Source organism: Eumetopias jubatus, unplaced genomic scaffold (genome assembly GCF_037043125.1).
Source record: "Eumetopias jubatus isolate StellerSeaLion01/CBP00866 unplaced genomic scaffold, mEumJub1_p1.0 scaffold_4, whole genome shotgun sequence".
Classification (NCBI taxonomy): domain Eukaryota; kingdom Metazoa; phylum Chordata; class Mammalia; order Carnivora; family Otariidae; genus Eumetopias; species Eumetopias jubatus.
The window spans coordinates 27,344,995-27,365,693 of NW_028274810.1; the positions used below are offsets into that span (position 1 = coordinate 27,344,995).

Consider the following 20,699-nt stretch of genomic DNA (forward strand, 5'->3'; position numbering starts at 1 on the left):
TTGTTTGGTTTTCTGATTTTAGCCATTCAGACAGGTGTGAGATGATTATCTCATTGCAGTTTTGATTTGCATTTCTCTGATGATGAGCGCTGTTGAGCATCTTTTCATGTGTCTGTTGGCCATCGGCATGTCTTCTTTGGAAAAAGTCTGTTCATGTCTTCTGCCCTTTTTTTAATGGATTATTTGGTTTTTTGGTGTTGAGATGTATACGTTCTTTACATATTTTGGATACTAACCCTTTATTGGATATGTCATTTGCAAGTATTTTCTCCCATTCAGTGGGTTGTCTTTTAGTTTTGTTGACCGTTTCCTTTGCTGTGCAGAAGCTTTTTATTTTGATGTCATCCCAGTAATTTATTTTTGCTTTTGTTTCCCTTGCCTTAGAAGACATATCTAGAAAAATGTTGCTATGTCCGATGTCCGAGAAATTACTGCCTGTGTTATCTTCTAGGACTTTTTTATAGTTTCAGGTCTCACATTTAGGTCTTCAATCCATTTTGAGCTTATTTTTGTGTCTGGTGTAAGAAAGCAGTCCAGTTTCATTCTTTTGCATCTGGCTGTCCAGTTTTCCCAATACCATTCGTTGAAGACAAATTTTCCTGATAAATTTGTTTCCAAAAATTCCTAAACTACTAAACAGAGATAATTGTTTAGAAAACTGAGACCAAAAGCTGCTTCTTTCTAAAATAATAAGATAATTAACACAGAAGTATTTTGGAAGATTGCCTCAATTCTCCACTCTGCTCTGTTAGTGAAGATATAACCAAAATAACACCAAGCATTTTGATCAGATTGATTTAGTTAAGAATTAATAACTCCAGTTACTACTTTTTAAATTATTATTGACAGTTTTACTGTATCAAGAATTTGTGAGGGTTTTTTTTCTTTTTTTAGTATTTAAAAGTCCTTTTGGGGTGCCTGGGTGGCTCACTCAGTTAAGCAACTGCCTTTGGCTCAGGTCATGAGGCGCGCCCCCCCCAATCAAGCTCTCTGCTCAGCAGGAAGCCTGCTTCTCCCTCTCCTCTGCCTGCCGCTCCCTCTGTTTGTGCTCTCTCTCTCTCTGTCAAATAAATAAATAAAAACAATTAAAAATAAAGTCCTTTCATTTGTTTTTCAGAATTTTTCAAGAAAAAACTATTTCAGGTTATTACCAATGGTTAGCTCTCGGTAGATGAGATCCTTATGTCATTTGTGTTCTTTTTGCTTATTTTATGTGACTTTTTCCTATAATATGAATATATTGCTTTTGTGTGCATTTTTTTATTTTTAATGAAAGTAATACATATAAGTGAATATTCAAATAGTTCATAAAGGCTTATAATAAAAACACCCAAGTCCCATCAGCCCCTTGACCAACTTCCCCCCACCTAGCTTCTAGCTTTGCCCCATGTTCCACATAACCCTACTAGGTTATTTCCTAACAATATGCTTATGTTTCCTGACTTTCATTTTTAGACATTATTTATTGACTTCTTGTCATGGTATTTGAGGATTTTGTCCTTTCCCATGTATCACCATCACCACTTTCCCCTCACCCTTCCTTCTCACACAGCTACATCACTTCTGTTCAAATCAATAATTTGTATTTTTATCATCCTGTCAATGTAAATACAGTGCATTGCTGAATCAAGTAAGGTGCCATGATAGTGCTGCTCTTGAAAATCTCCTGTTGTCCCTGGAGTTAATAATTGCCTTCCTTTTTCACTTTTTTTTTTTAATGTATCTAACCCGAATTTTATCCAGATGCTTCAACCTATCAAATGCCCATCGATATCTTCCAATGCCCAAACAATGAACATAAACATTCACTTATTTTGCTAAAGCACAGATTTCAGTAGTTTACTCAGAGCGTGTGCATAGAAGGTAAATTTTTTAGCGTGCTTGCATGTCTGAAAATGTCTGTATTCTATTCTCATCCTCCATTGATAATTTGGATAAGATGAAGATCATTTTCCCTCAGCACTTTAAAAGCACTGTCCCACTGTCTTTTACTTCCAGTGTTGCCACTGAAATAAATATGCCTAATGCCTTTCTGGTTCCCCTTCCTCTGTATCTGGTCTATTCTTCATTCTAGAATCTTCCCATTACCTTTATAGTCCAAAATCGCACAATGATGTGCCTTGTGCCTTAGAATGGGCCTTTTTTCTTTGATTGTGCTAGACTCCCGGGGGTGCTTTCAATCTTACCGGCAAATTTTTTCTTTTATTATTTTTTTTAACTAATTTCCTCCTTCTCATTTTCTATGTTCTCTCTTAGTGAACTCTTGTCAGCAGGATGTTGGGACTTTATTATTCTCCAGATGGATTGTCCTTTTATCCCACTGATTATCTCTACAGCTTTTTTTTTTTTTTTTTAATTTAAGTAGGCTCCACACCCAGCATGGAGCCCAACACGGGGCCAAAATCATGACCCTGAGATTAAGACCTGAGCTGATGTCCAGAGTCAGATGCTTAACTGAGCCACCCAGGCAACCCATCTTTTCTACGATCTATTGTCCGAGACAGAGGTTCTCAACGGGGGTGGGGGTGGGAGGTGTTGATTCTCCCCACCCCGGCCATTTGACATTATCTGCTGATGCTTTTGGTTGTCATCACAGGGAAAGGGGGCATGCATGGGTACTTAAGTGAGTAGAGGCCAGGGAGGCTGCTAACCATGTTACAATGCACAGCCTCCCACAGTAAAGAATTTCTAATCCCAAATGTCAGTCATGCCAAGATTGAGAAATCGTGGACCGGGAGAATTACTTAGCTTTATCTTCCAACCTTGTACTGAAGTTTCTATATCAAACATATTTTTGGCACAGGATGGCAGTGTGCAGTGGTTTAGGCTGGGAAAAAATCTGCAGAGGCAGTGCCCATAGCAAAATGATGAGACTACAGCAGACCAGTGATGAAGGGGAGTAAATCACTGACGATGATTCTTTCTTTCCCACAGACTGTCTAAAGCCACAGGGAAAATGGTGGAAAATTCACCATCGCCATTGCCAGAAAGAGCTATTTACGGTTTTGTTCTTTTCTTAAGCTCCCAATTTGGCTTCATACTGTATCTTGCGTGGGCTTTTATTCCTGAACCTTGCCTAAACTCCTTAGGCTTAACTTACTGGCCTCAAAAATACTGGGTGGTTGCACTGCCCGTCTACCGCCTCATTACTATAGTAATTGGTTATGTACTCTTATTTGGAATAAACATGATGAGAACCTCTCCACTGAACTCTGTTCATACAATCATAGATAACTATGCTAAAAATCAACAGCAGAAGAAATATCAAGAAGAGGCCATCCCAGCATTAAGGGATATTATTAGTGAAGTAAACCAAATGTTCTTTCTTGCAGCCAAAGATCTTTACGCCAAAAACTAAATTGTATGTAGACTAACACCAAACACTTACTGTAAGTTTTTGATGTAATAATTTTGACCATAACTATTTTGACAATCTTATTAATAACTGATATTGAAATATAAAAAAGCTCCACTTCTCTTAGATTAAATTCCATTAATCTTATAAATGTTCTCGCATATTAGTTGTTAATAGACAGAATAAGTAAAATACTGCATTACCATAAAAAAAAATCTTTTTTCCCATTCTCTGATCAGACCTTTTGTTACGGGAACTCCCCATCAAAAGATAAAACTCCTTTCTCCAGAAAAGAAACTTCATACTTCACAGAGGGATTGTGTTAATGGTAGGATGGTCAGTATGACATGCATGAAAGCACAATGGCTGTATGAGGGACAAGAAGGGACCCAGTGGCCTCCAAGAGCTTTGTAAACAACTGTAGGACAATTCTCCTTCAGGCTTGTACCTCACTCCTGCCTTCCACGGTACACCGACCACCAAGTGCTAAGGCTCCTCAAAGCACTTTGATTAGCCCTTCTTCCACTTTGTCAAGTCAATTATCTCTACTCCATCCAACTTCTGGTTTCCAAAATTTACTGAAATCTCTCATCGATTGCAGACTTTTCTCCTCTTTTCTTTTTCTTTATGGATTATATCTTGTAAACCCCTTTCTACACTACCTACACTACGTGGACCACTTTGCAAAAAATAAGGATAAACAAAGTAAGATTTAAATAACAGAAAGGGATCCAGAACAGAGAAAGGGAAAAATGTCAAATCTATTTTTCTTAAATTTCTAACTTTTTAATTGTGCCAAAATATTTTCATGAATTTTTAAAAAAATTTTACAAATTAGTAGAAATTGATATTAACAATCAGTAGTTTATGTTCATAACTTTTTTCTGTTCTATAATCTTATTTATTCCTTTCTTCTTTTCTTTTTTATTGAAGCATAGATGACACAATGTTACATTAGTTTCAGATGTACAACATAGTGATTCAACAACTTTATACATTATGCTGTGCTTATCATAAGTGTAGTTACCATCTGTCACCATACAACACTATTACAATACCTTTGATTATATTCCTTACAATTTTCATTTCATAACATTCACTCAATTCACCTTTCATTGCCGTGACTTACTCATTCCATAATTGGAAGCCTGTGTCTCCCACTCCCCTTCACCCATTTTGCCCATCCCCCACCTCTGGCAACCATCAGTTTGTTCTCTGTGTTTATGGATCCAGTTTTGCTTTGTTTGTTTGGTTGGCTGGATTTTTAGATTTGACATATAAGTGAAATCATATGGTATTTGTCTTTGTCTGACTTACTTCACTAAGCATAATGCCCTCTAGGTCCATCCATGTTGTCACAAATGGCAAAAATCTCATTCTTTTGTATGACTAAATAATATTCCACATCTTCTTTATCCATTCATTTATCAATGCACACTTAGGCTGCTTCCATATTTTGGTTATTGTAAATAATGCTGCAATAATATATTTATAACTTTTAGACCAGTTTGTTGAATATCCTCCCAGATACTTTTTCATGCACACTTATATATACTTTGATTTTTTTTTAAACAATAACAAAAAGGACTAAAACATACACATTATTTTGTAATTGCTCAGACTATTCCATTCAATGTATGCACCATAACGTATTTTACCAATCCATTACTGCTAAATATTTATGGACCTTACTGTTGGACCAAATTTTCACTTTTCTAGATACAGCAAAGTAGTAATGTCTGACTAGAAATTAATTCTAAGATTCAAAGCTAGTTTAGACTGAATGGGGAAACACTGGAAGGTTCCTGCTCAGGTCAAGAGGAGAACAAGGGGATACACACTCTCTCACTGCTAATACAGTGATACTTGCAGTATCAGTCAAGGGAACTAGTAAAAGAGAGAAAGTAAAAACATAACTACTGGGAAAAAAGATTATACAGTTGTCATTCTTTGTGGATTATATGATTACAAGAAACCCAAGAAAATCAACTGAGAAAATATATAAACAACAGAAAATTAAGTATGGAAGCAGGATACAAAATTAATTTATGAAAATCTGTGACATATACATATATGTGTATATGTGTGTGTACATATAAATACATACATATATGCACATGTGTTTATTTGAAACATGAAAAACCCATTATCACGATAAAAATCAGAATATATTCCTTATCCTAGTTCTAGGAAAAAATGTTTTTAAAAAAATAAAGTTGATAGTTGAATTATTCGTAAGTCATTTTCATAGGCCTTATAGAGAAATACAACTTTGAAATTTAGAAATATTCCTTAGTATAAACATCTCCTGCCCCACCGATCCTCTGACAAACATATTCAATTCCAAATCAAATTTCTGTAGTGATGTAAATCTACTACTTTGTTGGTCATATATGTTCACATGCACTATTCATATGATATATCCTAAAAATAACTAAAAAGAGAAAAACAAGAGAAATTTTCATGAGAGTATTTTTTAATATACATATTATCTCCCTTACATGTCCCAATGAAATTGGTCTCTTCATGTCATGACGATTGTTCATACAATATAGTATTACTATAATCAATCCACTCCCATACATCTAAATCATGTTCATCACTAACTTAAATTCCTGTTTTTAGACCCTCCATATACAAACTTAAAAGCATCAAGAAAATGTATATGCTGCATTCAGATCTCCCACTTAACCTTGAGGTCTGTATTCTTTGCCTTTTGGTAAAAACAACACATTTTTGCCCACTAGCAAAGAAGTTTTAAAAACTTACCATCTCTTTTCCAAATACTTTTGTTATACTTTACAATACACTAAGAATTTTTTTTATTTTAAAAAGAAGGCAATCTGGTTTTAATCAAAAAGAAATCATCTTGTGGAAATGTATTTTCCACAAGGAAAGGAATGGTTCTAGTCCCAGATTTTAAAATTCTCATTGGTAGAAAATACGAGGTAAAAAATAGTAATAATGAAAATACAAGGTAAAAAATTGGTAGAAAATACAAGGTAAAAAATAATACAAGGTAAAAAATAAAAAAAATAAAATACAAGGTAGAAAATACAAGGTAAAGACTGTTACAATTAAATATCTTCAAACTTTGTCAAATATGTTTCACAACAACATGTAGAATTTCCCCAAATGCTAACATAATGTTTAAGAACCAAAAAGTAGGAAGAAATGGATTGTGGGGCAAGGAAAATGTTAACTATTAGTACTAATTATATATAACATATTAGAAACTATGATATCAATAACGAAAAGACCATCAGGATATTTAACTTAATCACTGAATTTTCCCCCTAAAATATACATCAAGCATTTTGCAAAGATACTATATACACCAAGTTGAAATGTCCAAATTCTTTTAGCATAGCAGTTATTTCTTTTGATGAAAATAGGAAGCTCGCTTTTCCCCCTAAACATTTAGGTATAAGCTGAAGTCTTCAGACTTTGGACCCTTGGCAATGACCAGTTTGCAGATGGACTACTACATGCAGCGGCTCTCCGTGTCCCTGCAAGGCTACCTGATCCGCCAACAACAGTGTCACCTCTGACTCCCTTCCTGCCCCACAGAAGCACTCACCACCCGCATTGTAGCAGCCATCACTGTCCTAGGCTCCTCTGCTCCAGCCTTGTTCCTGTAACTTCTCATTTACCTCTATTACTATCATCAGTGAGAAAATAATATTGTCTGAATTTAGAAATAAGTAAGACCATATGTTCATCCAAAGTCCAGCAGAGTTCTGGACAAGTGCCTCATTTTCAAAGCCCAGCATCAAAAGAAAAGGCAACATTATGGTCCATCAGAGTCCAGAGCACAAGTGAGAGTCTCACAAGTGTGTTTTGGGAGTTCAATCACTAAAGATACCTGGATTTTCAGTTGCTTGGAGACAGAGTGTCTGTCTTGTGCGTCTTTGCACCTGACGCCGCACCCTGCAAAGGTGGCGTGCTCTGCATATATTCTCCTCCCTCACCTGTCTTCCCCACGTTCCTCAGCTTGCTAAGGAATTCCTTTCAGAATTCAAAGTTCTACAGCTCAGGGAGAGTCGTTAACTGATCACCTATATCTACGGAGGGAAAGAGCAAAAGAATGACATACTTCCCCTCATTTTTTTATCCTGAGCAATTACCCAAAGGTAGTAAAAGGCAATCAAGTGATTTAAAGAACTACTTTGCCTTTCCTTTTAGAGCTCCTACAGAGGAACTGACCTCTGGTTTGCAAAGGCAGTCCTGTACCAGATGGCATTTTAAAAACTATCAGGATTTGGCTTTTAAAACAGTTTTATGCACACAGTATTCTACCGGTACAGGAGGGGAAAGTAGTCCCCTGATGTACCAATGTAGAGGTGAGAGGAATTCAATTTCAATTCACTCCGTCTTAACCCAAATTATCAATTCTTTCAACAAAGAACGCACATTGTAAGAGTATCATGGGAGACTTTTAAAACATTTGTGTAGGGGTGCCTGGGTGGCTCAGTCATGCTTACACAGTTGTGGGGGTTTGGATTCACAAGAGTAGCATCGGTTAGGAGGAAAGCATGCTCATATCTACAAGGGATACTTCGTCGTGCCAGCAAACTGCAGTTGCTTAAACAACTTTCTCCCTCATTCCCTTCCTCCCCTCCTCCTGTCCCTCTCTTCTTCCTTCTCTCTTCCCTTCCTTTCTCTCATTTTTTTTTAAGATTTTTTATTTATTTGACAGAGAGAGAGAGAGAGATGGCGAGAGAGGGAACACAAGCAAGGGGAGCGGCAGAGGGAGAAGCAGGCTTCCCGCAGAGCAGGGAGCCCGATGCGGGGCTCGATCCCAGGACCCTGGGATCATGACCTGAGCCGAAGGCAGCCGCTTAACAACTGAGCCACCCAGGCGCCCCCTTCTCATTCTTTGATGCAGGTTTTTACTTGATTTTTTTTTAAAGATTTTATTTGGGGCGCCTGGGTGGCTCAATCATTAAGCGTCTGCCTTCGGCCGGGGTCCTGGGATCGAGCCCCTCATCGGGCTCCCTGCTTCGCGGGAAGCTTGATTCTCCCTCTCCCACTCCCCCTGCTTGTGCTTGTGTTCCCTCTCTTGCTCTCTCTCTCTCTCTCTGTCAAATAAATAAATAAAATCTTTTAAAAATAAATAAAACAATTGCGTAAATTCTGATTGCTAGTTATACAAGAAATTCTTGAGAAATAAGTAACTATGACCAACAGTTAAAAACAACTGTTTACATTCAACATTTGTTATATTGATTTGGAAGGTGGAGAGGACAAATAGAGCTAAAGTTCAAAACCACTTGTGTCCGAAACAATGCAGATGTGGGTTTTGTTGTTTTGTTTTGTAGGTCTGCCCTTCTTCAGTGTGTAATGACCATTATAACAAGAAAACTAATCATTCTTTGAATTTGGAAATCAATATAAAAATACAAAGCGTTTACTCACTGACATCCTGTCATCACTTCATCATCCTGAACCCAGAACTCAGCCCTTCCACTAGTTTCCATAGAAAATTATCTCCAAGAAGTTCATGATCCCCCCCGCAACTTTACCTAAAATTAAGGAGTTCCTGGGGAGTCCACTGGCCTCCCACCAGCTCTGTGTTCTCTCTCTTCTCCCCTACATGGGAATTGAAACAGTATCTTCTGTTGCTTAAACTCCTTGGAGTTTCACTGCTTGCCTAAAGTAGCCCTTCCAAACAAATGCAGCACTATCCCTAAAATAAGTCCTGGTAAACACATTCTTCAACTTGATCCCCTACCTTTGCTCTCATTTCTCAATAAGCTCTTGCATTCTCCTAGCCCTTGACCTCTCATCTCTAAGTTTTGATGATTCCTTGCACCCAATAATACATGGGCTTTTCTGCTTTAGTTCTGAGCTCTAAAGTCTGCAATTAACTTTGCTCAGTTCACTTCCACCGGCTCCTGGCAATGGCCTCATCCAATTTGGACCCTGTCTCAACTTTGCCTTATCTCTGTCCTCTCTCTTCTCCCAAACACTGACATGCATTTACTATCAACTCAACTTACGCAATATCTGTCTAACACTCTCTTTCTTGAGCTCCCGATTTTTATTACCACTATCCTACCATGTGTTCGGGGTTCATCAAATGCAATAAAATAGAACTCATTATCCCCCCTCCTCCCCATACTCTTTTTTCTCACTTTTCTCAGAGTCATCATGACTCTAATCACCAAACCCAAGAAACCTCCATTTTCCTAGATTCTTCCCACTTGCTTAGTCCTCTGTATCCATGCAGACACCAAATTCTATCAATTCTACTTGCTAAAGATCTTCCAGATATTTACCTCCTCTACCCTTCCTCTTTCACTCCCCAAGTTTAGGCCTATATACCTTCCCAGACAATCTCTGATGTCTCTCTGGCATCTTTCCTCTTTGAGCCTTTGTATACCAGGATAATAACTTCTCTTCCCATGTTCTCCCAGTGCTTAGTACCACATGTTTCACACTCAACAGAGCCTCAATAAATATTCATTACTTAGGGAAGAGACTTCAAATCCTTGTGATCTCACATCTTTCCTTTCCTTGGCATTCAGAGATTGCCTCTGTCTCTCCAATCTCATGCTTCTTCGGGATTCTTCTAACTTGCCATTGATTCTTTTCTTATTCTTTCACTTTTGGTCAAAGCTTTCTATTATTCTTTATTGCCTATCAAATAAATGAATGGCATGGAAGTCTTCCATTCTAGCTCAAACCTACCTTTCCAGTCTCATGGTTCATATTCTCCCTCTCACATTCTTTGCTCAGTCTAGCTAAATCCAGCCACTATCCATTCCCCAAAAATGCTGTGCATTTTCCTGACGCCTCGCTCTTGCCCATGCTGCTTCCAACACATAGAATCTTTTCTTCCCCTCTTTCCCTGTCAAAAGTATTCCTAGTTTTAAGACCCACTTTCTTCATAAAACTTACAGATTCCTCCAGACAGAATTTCTCTCTTCCTCTTCTCTCCTTCTTTAAAACTTAGTTTACGATTTGCTTTGTACAAGTATTTTATTTCTTCTACTAAAAAAGCTGTTCAAAGCAGTGTTTTCAAACCACCTGAAACAGAATAACTGGAGTCTTGTTAAAAAACAAAAGCAAAACAAAAACCCTTGCAAATCAAGAGTTTCGGGAGGGAGAACTAAGAACCTGCAACCTGAAAGCAAGTGCCCCAGGATAGTGCGCAATGAAGATGGAGACCTTGAAACTGCAGAAATGGGCCTTGATGTCAGTCAGACTGGAAGTTGCATTCCAGTTATGTCTCTGTTAAAAGATAATTCTCAGAAAAAGCTAATAAAACCATGACTCTGATACAGACAGAAGAGAAAAAAAAAGTTAAAAGATTTTACTTAACTCATTCAATGAGGTAACCAGGCAGATGTCGTAACCTGTTCAGAAGAGAATCTGAAAGAAACGCATTCATACAGGGTTGTAAAATGGTTCAAACATGACGAAAGGCTATAGATAAGATATCCAGATAATCCAGAAGGATGTGCAATAGCTCAAAGACAATGAAAAGAGTCAGATGACCTACAAGATGTCCTTTAGGCAATGCAGAGTTTTCTACTGAGCCATAAGATTTTTTTCTATACCTCTTATTAGCTGTGTGACTTTGAGTATGTTACTTAACTTCCCTGAGCCTCAGTTACTTTTTCTTAAAATAAGATTTCATAATTTAAAAAAAAAATCTTAATGTGGATAATACTTACCTAATACTGCTCTTGCGAGAATTAAATGAGTTAAGGAGCACCAAGCACGCAGGACAATGTTGACTACATGATACTCGATAAACATGACATAGTAGTACTAGTACCAGTGGTAGTGTTACCACTAACTAGAAGGTTTTTGAGACCCTTTCTTGTTTTCTAATAAATATATTCATTCAATCAATCAACCAATGTGCATAGAATACCTATTCGTGCTAGGTTTGGGTGGATAATAAAATAGTCTCTGTCATCAAGGAGTACAGGCTAGCCAAGGAGATGAGAACCTAGGTCAATAATTGCAGAGGATACAGTAAGTGAAAATAAAAGTATGTGAGCACAATTGACAACAGGGCTAACCATGTGTGGAAGGTACAGAATGCTTACAGAAAAGCATTATCAAGGGGAATGTAAGCTGGATCTTGAAGGATGAGTAGGAAATCACTAAGCACAGTGTGCTAACAAGTATTGTGCTAGATCATTACAGATGTTAACCTTATTTAACTCACATAAAAGCCATACAATACTAGTTCACTCTAATTGAGTACTTACTATGTTTTAGGTGCTGTTTTAAATAACCATCATTCTCTTATTTTAAGAAGAAAAAAAATCCTGAGGCTTAGAGAAATCAAGTAACTTCCCTAAGATGATATAGCCAGTGATTGGCAAAGCCATAATTATTGCCAGATGACCTCTTTCCAAAGTGTAGAAAATATCACCTCAATTTACTAATGAAGAATCAAACCTAGAGAGATGATGAGATCTCCTAGGGAAACTGATTAGAAATTGGGTCCTGGGGGCTCCTGGGTGGCTCAGTCGGTTAGGCAGCTGCCTTCCGCTCGGGTCATGATCCCAGGGTCCTGGGATCGAGCCCCGCATCCGGCTCCCTGCTCAGCCGGGAGCCTGCTTCTCCCTCTTCCTCTGCCTCTCCCCCTGCTTTTGAACTCTCTCTCTCTTTCTCTGTCAACTAAATAAATAAAATCTTTAAAAAAAAAAAGAAAAGAAAAGAAAGAAAAAGAAATTGGGTCCCTGGTTTTAAAGGACAGGCAGATGGGAAGGAAAAATACTCCAGAAAGAGGGAGAACATACAAAACCCTGGAAGTATGGAGGAGCTTAGCATGGCTCCAGGAACCAGAGACGTTTGGAACTCAATATGCATTTATGGAAACAAAGATAAAGCCACTAGAGGTGCCTGGGTGGTTCAGTCAGTTAAGCGGCTGCCTTTAGCTCAGCTCATGGTCTCAGGGTCCTGAGGTCGAGCCCCACATTGGGCTCCCTGCTCAGTGAGGAGTCTGCTTCTCCCTCTCCCTCTGCTGCTCCCCCTGCTTGTGCTCTCTCACTCATGCTCTCTAAAATAAAATAGTAAAGCCACTAAAGTAGGCAGGGACTGTGAGAAAGAAATTATACCATACTAACTTTTGCAGACCCTGCTCAGGAGGTTATGAAAACTATGACAGATTTTATTTTATTTTTTTTATATTTTATTTATTTATTTATTTGAGATAGAGAGAGTACATGAGAGGGGGGAGGGTCAGAGGGAAAAGCAGACTCCCTGCTCAGCAGGGAGCCCGATGCGGGACTCGATCCCAGGACTCCAGGATCATGACCTGAGCCGAAGGCAGTCGCTTAACCAACTGAGCCACCCAGGCACCCACTATGACAGATTTTAAGCAAGGGAATGAGATCAAAGGTTTAAAAACTGGAGGCAAGGCAAACAGTTATGAGACAGCAAAGACTAGTATTATTGAGATCAAGAGTTTTGAACTCCAACAACCTGCCACTTATCATAACCTCAGGAAAGAGAACCTCTTTGAGCCAGAGTCTCCTCACCTGTAAAATGAATATAATAATAGGGTCACCATGAGGCTTAAATGAAAGAAGGTAGGTAAGCACCTGCTAATGTACTCCAGATCTGATAGGCATTCAATAAATGATGGTGGTAGTATTAACAGTTGTTTATTTCTACTTTTGTTGTGATACAAATTTAATGAGACCTAGTTTAGGTCTTTTTGAAGGAAGAACATGTTAAATAAATACTCTTTTACCTAGGTTGTTTGATTTGTTCAGACATAGTAAATTGATCTGTTCAGACATAGTAGACCGATTTAGACAGCAAAGTCCCAGGAGCACAAAAAGAATCAGATTTCAGGAATGGCACGAGGTTAAGGGTTCAGTTTATCAAACATTTCTTGTGTCCCTACCGTGTGTGTCTAACACTGTATTAAGTGGTACATACCTAAAAATAGTTAAGACACAATCTCTTTTCACAAGAAGTCATCAGTCTACAATATAGTTATTTTGGATGATTTCCTTATCCTAGATGCCTGGCCTCCTCTCTTATTTACAGCCTCACCCTCCCTTAACGTCTGTTATTTACACTACTCTTGTAGAAATGATCTTGGTTTCCCTACTTGGTTACCTGCCCTCCTCCCCCACCTTGGACTACTTCCTTTCCTGGCTACTCCAGCTGGACATGTCAGATTACACCTGTTTGATCCAAACCTATTCTCAGTACCCTGGTTCGAAGACACCTTGCTCCTATAGTGAAATTAAACCAATTTTCTCAACAGCTGGTGCTAGAATTCTTTTCAGAGGAAAACACCTTGAGGAGTCCTTGTGAGTAGATGGTATGATCGAGGAATGAGGTTAGCAAGAGACAGGATCATAAAAGACAAAATGTTCTACTACAGAAATTCAGCTGAGGGTATGGAAGGAATGGTTAGAGAAGAGAAGAGAAGAGGAAGAGAAAAAAAACAGAGGAACTTCACTGTACACCTAAAATACCTTTTAAAATGTATAATGCTCTATCTTATTTGCATTTCTTTGACTCCCCTCATGTCTTCCAAATCTTTAGTAAGCCTTCCATAATCCCCAAGCCCCCACATCTCCCCACAAACACACAGTGTGAGAAGGTTGCAGGGGGAGGGCTAAGTGAAGAAACCATGGAGCCAAGTGCCACTGCTAGAAGACAAAAGGAGCAGAATGGAGACAGCACACCCAGAACAACGGCACAGCCATAACTGAACCCATCAGTGGGAGCAAGGCTCAGGGTAATGCTAAACTCATAGACATCTGGGAAGTTGGCAGAACATATCAGCAGGTACTGTACTTTATTTAAAAGTTGTGTAATAGGGGCCTGAACCAATCTTAACTAGTTAAAAAGCAAAACAGATTATCTCAGCTGGGTCATGATTTCTTCAGTGTCATTGATGATTTGGTACCAACTCCATAGGTCTGCCTTTCCTCAGAGGTGGCCACCGTTGTCTTACACAGTTACTGCAACAGTCTCCTTGAGATCAGCAAACATTTTTTTTTAATTTAATTGATTTATTTGTTTAAATAGATAGAACAAGCAGGGAGGGGAGGAAGAGAGAGAGAACGTCAAGCAGGTTCCATGCTCAGCACAGAGCCCAACACGGGGCTCAACCCCAGGACCCCAAGATCATGACATGAGTCACAATCAAGAGGGGGATACCTGACTGAGCCACCCAGGAGCCCCAGCAGACGTTTTCTTAAAGGGCCGGAGAGGCAGTTACTCTGCTCTGCACTGAAGGCCTGGAAGCAGCTATAGACAATAAAAATGAATGGGGTTGGTTGTGTTCCCATAAAACTTTTTTACAAAATCAGGTGAGGGACTTTCTGTCCTGCCCCTTCTGTTCTCCACATTATAGAGTACTCTTTCAAAATGTCACTCCTCTGGGCGCCTGGGTGGCTCAGTTGGTTAAGCGACTGCCTTCGGCTCAGGTCATGATCCTGGGGTCCCGGGATCGAGTCCCGCATCGGGCTCCCTGCTCAGCTGGGGGTCTGCTTCTCCCTCTGACCCTCTTCCCTCTCGTGCTCTCTGTCTCTCACTCTCTCTCTCAAATAAATAAATAAAATCTTTAAAAAAATATATTAAAAAAAAAAAACAAAATGTCACTCCTCTGTATAAACACTTGTCTTCCCATTAACCTCAGGATAAAGTCCAAATTCCTTAACAAGGTAAATTTAAATTGCATACCATTAGCTCCTCTCTAGCCATTTCTGGCTTCAATTTTCAGCACTACTGAACTGCTTTAAATTCCCCAGGTTCCTGGTTCTCTCTTCCTTCCATGCATCCGCATATGCTGTTCTTTGACCTGTAATCTTCCTCTCTTCCCCACTCCCCTGATTAGTTGATCATCTAAATTTCAAGTTTCACATTAAGTCTAACTTCCTCCAGGAAAATTTCCCTGATCCCTAAATTCTCACAAAGTGTTGAGTTGCTGGTTTAATTGTCTGAATCTCCTGTTAATTTGAAGCTCTGTGAGGACAGAAAACTGGTCTGCCATTCATCATTGTATTCCAAGGTACTCAAAAAATAACTGGATTCTTGACTGATGAGGAAAGAGAAGACAAGAACCAACCTAAAAATGAACGGGATCCTCAAAGGCTAATTGGTGGCGCATAAGCTGAGATTTGTTTGAACTGTTTCTTCTAATCCAAAATCTGCTCCTAAAGCATTTTCTGCTTTGCTCTTGTAGCTTGCAGAGAGGTTTAGGAAATACACATTACATCATCCACACTTTCTAACGCCGGAACCAAAGCCCTGAAAGGTTTCATTTCTGCCTTGGTTTCCAAACTTGATCCGTTCGCCCTCTCCTTGGCACCTGATCTCTTACCTCACATCCTGCTTCCAGTCTTGTATATGGTGAACTTTGTATCTGGTAATTATCCTTGCAGAGAGATATTGGCTTGCCTTTCTAACCAATCCTCACATTTCAGATATCATGTAGGGGGCATATTCTATATGTCAGGCTCATGGGGCTTCCTCTATAAGCCAGGCCTACAGGACTTAATCATTCAATCCTCAGGCTAGCCTCGCAATGATGTTCTCAGAGATTTCCTTTTATTTCCACTCTACAGCTGACAAAAGGAAGACTTAAAAGGAGTAAGTAACTTGTGAAAGAAAATGGCAGAGCTGTGATGGAAGGGAGGAAAGTCTGACTGCCAAGCTCGAGTTTCTGAGCTCATACTACTTTACAGTTCCTCTGGGACCACATCTGCTTCCCCCTGCGAGTGCTGTTCCTGCCCAAGCCCCGAAGTCTTCTGCGGCGCTCCTGCATGTTTCATCCTGAACCTCACAGACAGTGTGGCTGAATTCAAGGCCGTCAGAATCACTGATACTTCTGGAGCACAGTCACCGTGCTCGGCCCTGTTTATGTATGGCCTCATTTAACCTGCACAGACCCTAATATGAAAGATAAGATTAGCTCTGTTTTATGGAGATGGAAGCAGAGGCACAAAGAGGTAAAATAATGTGTCCAAGGTCACATAATTAGTAATGGGAGAACCTAGGATTTACACCTAGACACTCTGACTCCACAACCCGCACTCCTAGGCAAGAATAGAATACACAGGGAGGTAAAAGAGAGCTCCTCAGGCTTCATAGGATGACATGAAAAATATGGGTGAGGCTGAATGATTCGGGCTTTAATCATCCTGGATAGGAGATCATTAACTAAGGATGTCTCAGTCATTGCTGCCTAAAACAAACTGTCACAGAACTTCATGGCTTAAAACAGTAATCATTTATTAGCTAATAATTCTGTGGGTCAACAATTTGGGCTGGACTTGGCTGAGAAATTCTGCTGGTTTTGCCTGGGCTCACTCATCTGGTGACAGTCAGCTGTGGCAGCTTGGCAGGAGCTTGATGGTCCAAGATGGTTTCTCAAGGGTCAAGGCCAGCTTCATGGGCATGCAACTTGTGCTGAGTTTATTGTTCTGCTATTCCTGTCTCCTTAAGAATCTCCTGAGATTCTGAGTAATTATGGGAAAGGGAGGCTACTGGGCCTTGTAAATTACATTCCAAGTCATGCTGGTGGTTAATGTGAATGCCAGCTGGGCATCTTTACCCACATAGCCTCTCATCCTCAAAGAGGCTAACCCATGTCTCTTCACATGATGACAGGAGCTTTCCAAGACAGTGCTGGCAAAGCCTGCAAGGCTTCTTCAGCTCTGGGCTCACGATTCCCACATCACCACTTCTGCTGCATTTTACTGATCAAAGCAAATCACAAAGCAAGCCCAGATACTAGGAGGTGGAAATCCAGAGTCCACTCCTTGATGGGAAGAACAGAAAAGTCACAGTGCAAGAAGGCATGTATGGTGAGGATGGGCCAAGTTTGTGACTATGAATTGCAATCTCTCACAGATTAAGTACATGTTTAAGCAAAAATAACTTCAGTCTCGGACATGTTATGATTAAGATTTCTCCTATGGTCAGTCCATGCAAAGGTATCCAATACAGCTGGCCCTTGAACAGCATGGGGATTAGGGGGCCATGCAGTCAAAAATCTGCATATAAACTTTGATTCCCCAAAAACTGAACTATTAATAGCCTATTGTTGACTGGAAGCTTACCAATAACATAAACAGTCGATTAACACATATTTTGTACGTTGTATGTATTACATACTATATTCTTATAATAAAGTAAGCTAGAGAAAAGAAAATGTTAAGAAAACTGTGAGGAAGAGAAAATATATTTACAGTACTATACTGTAAAAAAATCTGCATATAAGTGAACCCGTACATATTGTTCAAGGGTTAACTGTATTTGCATAATATAGGTCTAGAACATAAAAGAGAATCCTGGTTGGACACACAAATTTGACAGCTGTCAACATGCAGGTGATAGGTTTCTGAATAAATAAATCAGAACTTCCAGGAAGACTGCATGAATTAAGGCAAAGATAAACAAAGAGGTTCACTCAATCCTTCCGACTACCCAACTGTTTGAGTGCTCTCTTCTTCCCATGTATCTCAACCTCTCTCTCTAAGAGAGAGGGCTGATCCAGTTTCTGTAGCCAGCTCAAAGTCCAGTATCTCTGGGGAAAGTACTTTGGAGACTAGGGTGGCCCACAGTTCTTCTCTGTTATGTCTAGATGGGGCTACACATAGTCCAATAATTATAAACTAAAAAGAAGTTACTTGATACCCACACTGAACCCAATATGCAATGGTGGAGCAGGAATACAATCAACCACAATAAAAACTTCCATTTCTAAAAGGACAGAATGGGAAACATGCAATGACCAGTAGCCCTTCATAGTTTTCTTTCCAGAAAGAAATTCCTGCCCTGGCCATGGCAGAAATTCCCTGATTAAAATCCCATCTGGATGTGTCTGGTTATACCCATAGCGTCCCTGGGTTTACCACTCTAGAGGTTCTTCCTTGTCCGTTATTCTCCAGGTTCAAAATTTAAGTGAAAATTGGAGAGTATGCTTTCCTGAAAATGGCTTGAGGACACAATGATTGGCTTTCACAGGTCAGATTTCCAGTTTCTTTAGCAATAAAATTTCCTCAGAATCTTTGCAGGCATCTATGCTATTCATCTCCAGTCTGTTACATGCGACAGAAACTATACCCAAAGTTCTTTTCTGGACCAAGCTCTTAAACTTTCTTATTCTCTAGTTTCTATGCTTTACTCCTTCCTCTTCTCATTGTTTTAATGGTGGCTACTTTGAGGTAAAACTTTAAAAACTAAGTGAGGGTAACACCGCTAATCTGACCTTTGCTGCAAGGCTAGATCTTTTTGGCTGAGGAATCTTAATAGGTGGGCTTTAAGTGTCTGAAAAACAGTCTTCTCCTGTTTGGACCATAGAAACAATTGGATTTTCCAACACTGTGAGGCCCCAATTTTCTATACACTGTGTTTTCTTCCATCTTTCCTTGCAAACCCATCGTTTCTTATGTGAGCTCATTTCTTTCTTGAAAAACATTCCTAAACTAGCCAAGGAGCAACAATTACATTCTTATTCTGGTTCTTTCCAAATGCTTCCTCTAAAATTCAGCGATACAAGAAACATGGTCAGTCTTCCAAATTGAGTAGGTGAGATTTTTACAGAACATCTTGCAATGGCATTACAAGAATCACCAGTTTTCCAGCCTGCAAGAGCTGTTTCCTCGCTGCCAAGGGTCTGACCCCCTTGGTAATGCTATATGTTTTAAGACTTTGTTAGAAGTCCCCCATCTCCAGGTATCAATTTTTGTATTAGAGTGAAGGCTAACTTGCTGTAATAGAGACCCCAGAAAGCAGTGAAAATGAATGTAAAGAAGTGAAAAGTGAAAATAAAGAAGACAAAGTGTCTTTCCGTCTCACATAATGGTTGGGCCTAGACTGACAGGGCACTCTGTTCTATGAGGTCATTCAGGACCCGGATTCCTTCTATCTTGTTATCCCCCCCACCCCAGGATGTCTTCCTCATCTCCATGGTTACAGATGGTCATAGACACATCCATGAAGGAGATGGCAAGCAGTACAAGGCAAGCTGTCTTCTTTTACAAACGTAAGGCCAAAGTTGTACTCACCACTTCTAGTTATAGTCCATCGGCAAGGATGTCCCCACAAAATCATAGCTAGCTGTAAAGGAGAACAAGGGGGTCTCCAGCTGAGCAAACATGCACCAAAGGGAGGAGAATGGATGTTATGGCGGCAGCCGTTCATCTGCCATGAGAAGTAAGAAGAAAGGATTCCCAAGGTTAAGAACGCTCAGAGATACAAAGACCAAAATGGGGTAAAGAAGGATTTTGTTTCTTAGAGGGAACAAGAATGGCAGTATGAAAAAAGAATACATGAAAGGGAAAATCTGGCTGGCGGCTACCTAAGTTTCCATTTTATTATTTCTAGCATTTTCTAAGTATATTTTTAAAGTTTTTTTTTATTATTATCTTAAGGGAGGTAGAAAGAGAAAAACTAAAGAAGAATATCAAGATAGAAAAATAGTGATGTGAGGAGAATCAGAAGAAAATGGAGTAATGAACATCAACGGGAGAAAAAAATTTCAATTGCCTGAGAGAAGACGAGAGAGGCCAGAAAAGGAAATGCTCTTTGGACTTGCAAATCTAGAGGTTACTGGTGCATAACTATGGCAGAAGCTAGAATACAGCAAATTAAGGAGTGAAAATGAACAAAGGAAAATGAGACAGCAAACATGGACTAGTCTCTTTTAAGAACACTTGAGTTTTTAGGGAAAAAAAGATAAGGTGGTAACTACTTATGACAAGCTGCACTTGCAAGTGGACTAAGATGAGAACCAGCCCCCAGGGACCATACTGGGTTCTGGAGACTAGGGTGGCCCACAGTTCGAGCTGCCCAGTATACATATAACGTGTAACCTGAACAGCTGGAACAGCAGAGCGCTCGGCATGTTAGGCTGGTCAAGTTCTCCCAAAGTTCAGAACTACGCTTGGATATGGTGGTTGCATTCTATAGTCATGGGGTCTTAGGGCCTCCAGAGACAGCACCTCCACCTACCTCCAGTCTCATAGTCAGAAACTGTCACTTCTACGCGAGATAGACGGCTTGCTCACCAGAGAATCAAGGATCCAAGCTGGGTGTGGAAATGAAGGACCCAAAACACCTCGGCACAGCTGGAGTTTGGGCAAACCCCCCCCCCTTTAGAATATCAGTGGAGGGGGGTGCAATATATCAGTAAATATGAATGGACAAAAGGGATATGAATCAGCAATAGTAAAACATAAACTTTGGGCACTTTTGTTTGGCAGATTAAACTGAAAAAATGACTCCTTGCTATCCCAAACCCCCATAAAAAGAGACCCAGAGTTAACAAATTAAAGTTGGTGCTGTTTCTTTAAAGTGGCAGAGAAAGTAGCAATCTCTGTTCTGATACTATAAGGCCAAAATT

The 20,699-nt window shown here is 39.6% G+C and overlaps 1 protein-coding gene and 1 pseudogene across 6 annotated transcripts in view; one reads left to right on the forward strand and one right to left on the reverse strand.

Annotated features, from left to right (window-relative positions):
- The window catches only part of TLCD4 (TLC domain containing 4), a 98,013-nt gene that overhangs the window by 67,760 nt on the left and 9,554 nt on the right, over positions 1 to 20,699 (reverse strand). The gene's annotated exons all lie outside the window — the stretch shown is intronic.
- On the forward strand, positions 2,893 to 3,358 carry LOC114207957 (phosphatidylinositol N-acetylglucosaminyltransferase subunit P pseudogene; annotated as a pseudogene).